Source organism: Elaeis guineensis, chromosome 4 (assembly GCF_000442705.2).
Source record: "Elaeis guineensis isolate ETL-2024a chromosome 4, EG11, whole genome shotgun sequence".
Classification (NCBI taxonomy): Eukaryota; Viridiplantae; Streptophyta; class Magnoliopsida; order Arecales; family Arecaceae; genus Elaeis; species Elaeis guineensis.
In genome coordinates, this window is record NC_025996.2 from 28,561,856 (window position 1) to 28,567,855 (window position 6,000).

Consider the following 6,000-nt stretch of genomic DNA (forward strand, 5'->3'; position numbering starts at 1 on the left):
GATTGACGCCAATGCTGGTGGTATTGGGGGAGGAAAAAGGAACAACGGCCAGGAAGGTTGTTTTTGCTGCGATTAGTTTGAGAGACGTCGCGAGGAGGGAAGTTAAACTAATTCCCTGTTCCACGTCCCCATCCGCTATCCGCTCGTTTTGTTTAATATTGAGATCTAATATACTGTGAGTCTGTGATTTACTAACTTGGTTCCGTGACTAAGATTTCTTTTTAGGTTATTCTGGGCGAAAATTACGGTAACTGCTTATCTTATCAGCGATTGGTCAAAAACAAACCATAGATACGTATCTGATTTGGCTTTGGCATGTCTCCACTACTGGCTGACTTTCCATCACTACATACGAGTTCCGATCATTCATGTATCATTTGAAAGCGTAGGTATTTTTAGAAAACTAATTTGTAACAAATCATTTAAGAAAAAAAAAAAAGATATTGCAAATATCCAATAAGTAGCCAGATTTGTTTTAACCAATGCAGGTATCGCTGTTAATTGATAGCCAACCCAGATCGATAACTGAAAAAGGAAAACATAAATTCATACAATTCCGCTCCACATGAAAAGGTGTAACATATGCGATAAAAATTCTGAAAACTTCTTATATAATTTTTAAGAAGGATTTTTTTAACAACTATTTAGCAACTCTCTCGCTCATCATTTTTAAAAGTCGGTATCTACCCTCAATATATGTAGTTAATTAATACTGAATCTATTTTATAGATATGGATTTTTTTTAAAAAATTAAATATTTTATTTTGAAATTATTTTTATAAGTTGGATTTATCAAAAAAATGTAGATAATATTAACGTTTAATTTGGCATACTTTTCCGGCTTGGATAAAAGTTCAAAGATATAAATAGGTAAGAATTAATGCGAACATCCCCTCCCTCCTCCACCTCTAGAGAGAGAGAGAGAGAGAGAGGGGGAGGATATCTATGTGAATGGTTAGAATCCCACGTGATACTTGACTGTAATCTCATCTCGTCATGCGTACATGGGAGTGTACTTTGAATAGAGAGGTAGGAAGACTGCTATTCATTTAATTAGTTCGTTTCATTTAGATAAGGTCCGTCTTTTAAAGCTACCATGTCGAGCCACACTGGTAGTACCAATTAAAACGCAAGGCATACCTGATAGGTCACATCAATTCACAAGTGGTCGTACACAGTTACCCATGGTACCATAATATAAAACGTTATGAATGGCCTCCTATCCATTTAAATTCTAAAGGCCATTTTAGCAGAGGCGTCCGAGCCGCTCCCACGCCATGCCTCCCCGGATAAAATTTTTATGGCGGATCGATCACGAAAAAGATTATGATCGAATTATCACCGCGTATCATATTTTCAAAGTATATTATATATATATATATATATATATATTAAAATATTAAAAAAATAAAAATAAATAAATTTTAAAAAATTATATAATATTTATCAAAATGGTTTAAATTAAAAGTGCCAATCGGATCGAATCAGACCATAAATGGATTGGATAAATACGCATCGGATCAAAAAATCATCAATTCAAATTTGTTATATTTATTAAACAGGTCAAATATTCAAACTGAATTCGATCTATTTATTAAATAGATAATATGATCTAATCTATTTAATTTATTTATTAAATAGATTAAATTAGATTAAAAGAATTAAATTGGTTAAACAGAATAACTAGATTAAATGGATTAGAAACAGATTAAATAAGTTTTAAACAGATTAGGCGGATCTTAAATGGATTAAATAGGTTAAACATGTCAAGTTAAATGGATTAGAAATATGTTAAATAAGTTAAATGGGTTATCTGCTCAATCCGATCTGAATATTAAATAGGTTAAACGGATCGGATACCTAAAATTTAAATTCGATTCAATTATTAAACGGATTAAACAAGTCGATCCATTTATGATCCAAATCCATTTAGCCTGAATCAAAATCTATTTATGGCAGATTAAACATGAATCGGATTGACAGATCGAATTATATTTTACCAGCTTTAGTTTAAATATTCATAAATTTATCTATTTTTATTTTTTTAATATTTTATGCACGTGCGATGTACCTCAGAGATATGACAAGCGATGACGGTCCACTCATAATTCTTTTATAGTTGATCTAATCATAAAATTTTATCCCGTATCTCCGATCCACACTCATCAAGAAATTACGTGTTCATCAACTCTAAAAATTGCATGCTGCCTATGGTTGGAAACCAACTAAATATTCCTATCAGAAAAGAAAGATCAAACTAATTGACAAAGAGGATCCGGTTTTATGTGTTGTCAAGCCAATATTTTGTAAGTCTCCCTTGTGTTGCAACTTATGCTAGGAACATCAAAAAAAAAAAAAAAAACTGATTATTGTATGAGATGTGACATCCAAGCTACAGTGCAGTAGCACTAGACAGTGAAACATCATAAGCTATCTTGATGGAGAGTGATTTGGATGCACATGGCATCATCCAAAATTAATTAAATTTAGCTATGTCATTTATTAGCCATGATTCATAAAAAGGAATTGTTTGCAATAGAACTGCAGGTGTATCTCCTCGCATGGCTGCTCGTCATTTTATACACCATTCGGCCTTTAGGTCAGCGAGGGAATTTCTTTGGCTTGAATAGATTGTGCTTGCTTGCTTGGACGCGTGAACAAATTATTTCTAGATGTTGAATGCTTATGCAAGAGAGTAGAAAAAATGTGCACAAAGATGAAGATATTGATGGTTTTGAGAAAGCCGTTTGGATCTCACTATCTACAATATCTGAGAATAAGGTAAATTACTTTTTAATCTAAATTTTCTATCCTATCTTATTGAGATTGAAGTACCTCAATCTTTCCATAATCCTTTATAATTCCCTCCTGCATGTTCGTTTTGTCCTCCTCTATTTGCTAATTTATTCTCGGATGAAAAGTTTGCATACAGAGGGTCTAAATTGGTGTCCAGATAAGCTGAGAAAAAGAAAGAAGATGGTGACAACTTCTTTGCTAAATTCGTCGATCTACTTCTAGTTACATTAGATATTCCAGTTAAAAGCTCATATAGAAATAAGTAGCCTCGATTCATCAAGTTCGTACAAGGTTTATAAAGTTGTGAAAGATACAAGTCCGTCACTCATCTTGAAATATCAATGTGGTCCTTGTCCATGGTAATATCATCAAGGAAATTGGGAAACATTCATTACAGCATGTGTTGGGATAGATCTCTGTCGCTTAGCTGGCTACCAAACCTTCTCGACCCTGAGCCAATTATAGGAGCTACACCAACTAAGCTACTGCCACTCAATCCAACTCAGATTGACTAATCCCATCCGACAAGCTCGATGCGGACCACCATCATAGACACCCAACTGACTAAGGATAGCTCACCCCTGGTCGGTATCAGGCTAACTAGAGTTAATGTGCCCCCCACGGCCACTTGCACTCAATGATGCTTGGCCTGTAACTGACTTCATAGTCGGCTCACGGCCGACTATATCAGTGGATAGCGGGACACCTCAACGACTTCATTTTGCCAATTACGACAATGCGGGCTTGAACCGACTAAGCCGAGGACCGAACATGGCCATCATGCCATCCTGACAGGCCACATCGAGGGCATATCACTCAGACACCATATCATGACCGGCTAGCTGCGTGCCGTGATGGGATACCATAAATTTATTTAATGCACCTACAGGATCATTTATTATACCCTACGTGCGGTAGCATCCGCCGCCTTCTCCATGCCGAAAAGAAAGCACGCTCACCATCAGCATTTAAAGACATCCATGCGGCACTGTACGACAAGATATGATCGACATGATTACCTATTCTTTCATCATTCATTTTGCTTCCTCTATAAATAGAGGTAAACGGAGATCCCTCCAGATACGCGCATACTATTTGCAACCTAGAGACTTTGCTGCTCTTTTACCTCAAGTCACTTCACTGACTTGAGCGTCGAAGTATCCTTACCGGAGCCATCTCTGGTGGGACTTGTTTTGCAATCCTTCCTTCTCCGACATCGAGCAGAGCCCAGCACTATCCTTCTCTGATCAATCTCACCGCCCTCAGTCTCGATCTTGACTATGTACACCTTCTCTGATGACGGTACACCATCTTTCGACATTCTCGTCACCTTCCAACAAGCGCAGCTCCTAGTTGGCTCTAAACTGATTACCAACTATCAACCGGAGAAAGGCTGTAACAGTTTGGTGGGCCAGATAGGAGGTGCATCGAGCAGAGAAAAATCTTCTCTCTCAAGAATCTCCATGGCCAAGACAAGGGCACAGAATATTTTTACTAGTTCTGCTCGACGCTTGTTGCAGTGTGACGCACCTCTAGCGACCCGTAGAGAGCCAAGTGCTCCACGACCGTCGGTGATGGCAGATCCTAAATTTACTGTCCTTGTGCAGCAGATGAAAAACCTGACAAAACCTGTCCAAGATCTCCAACAATAACGGCAACAACAACAGCTGGAAGAGATCGCACCGTGTGATGCACCTTTCAGGCGTAGTCACCGACCGCGATCCCTAACCCCCCACTTTACGCGGCACTCCCATCGAGCAAGTTCTCCACCTACCCAACAACCATCGCGTTTGGAGTCTCGATGCGCTTCACATGCCAATTTCGATGACCGTTGATCTCCATGTTTCCCTCGACGAACTCAGCACAAGGGGAAGAGGCCGCGGTCTCCATTGAGATCTTCTTCTTCTGGAGAAGGTTCTATTCTAGGCTACTCACGGCATTCTGATATATCACAACAACGGCTGGACGAGTATGATAAAAAACTGAAGGAGATAAACCACTATCTGGAATGGCTCCAGACCAACCATCGAAATCCTACCAACGAGTTCGATGTCAGTACGAGTCCACCTTTCTCAAGATGGATCCTTGATGATCTGATTCCTAGTCGGTTCAAAATACAGTAAATTGAGCCGTACGATGGCTCTACTAACCCACTCGATTATCTTGAGAGCTACAAAGCTTTCATGCTTCTACAAGAGGCATCTGATGCCCTTCTCTGCATTGCTTTTTCGGTTACACTCCGAAAAATTACACGGGCATGGTACTCGGGGCTGCAATAAGAAAGCATCAACTCTTTTGAGCAATATGAGCAACTATTCATGGTACACTTCAATACAAATCGAAGAGTACCTAGAACCACGGACAGCCTCTTCTCTGTCTAATAGTAGGATGGAGAATCTTTGTGGGAGTTCATGGTGCATTTCAACACCGCCACCTTAGAGGTCAAGGATCTCGATGAGGTGACGGCCATCATGGCAATGAAGCTGGGACTTTGAAACTTCAAGTTTACCTACTCTTTGGACAAGACGCTTCCTCGATCCTATGTGGAACTCCTCAAGTGTGCACAGAAGTACATCCACACCGAGAAAGCCGCGACTGACTGATGTCAATTCAAGAAAAAGGGCCAAAAGAAGAAGACAAGGAGGAAGCTCTGGGGAGCCTAGTCGGATTCACACCAAGAAAGAGGTTCCATATTTCTGACTAAGTCAGAAGCCCAAAAATTTTATGGGCAGGTATGACTCCTACACCTTTTTGACTACTTTTCGATCGTAGATTTTTATGAAGATAGTAGGAGAGAATTTTCTTCGCCGACCTCCATTGATGAAGATGAAATCTCATGATCGAAAGCATTACTGTCGCTTCCATCGCGACTATGAACATGATACAAAGGAGTGTCATCAACTGAAGAATGAGATCGAAAACCTGATAAGATGGGGGTATCTCGAAAAGTATGCATGGGAGCGACCTACACAGCTACCCTCTGATCCACCTCTTTCGAAACTTGAGGAAGAGATTCATGTCCAACCGACAGTAGGCGTGATCAATATGATCTCGACAGGACCGCGACCCCAGGGACAGATGATTGCGGAAGTACTTCCAAGTGCTAGTGGGCTGACAATAACATTATCTTTATCGAAGTGGATTTGTGAGGCATCCAGACTCTCCATAATGATGCTGTAGTTGTATCAATGACAATCACCAACT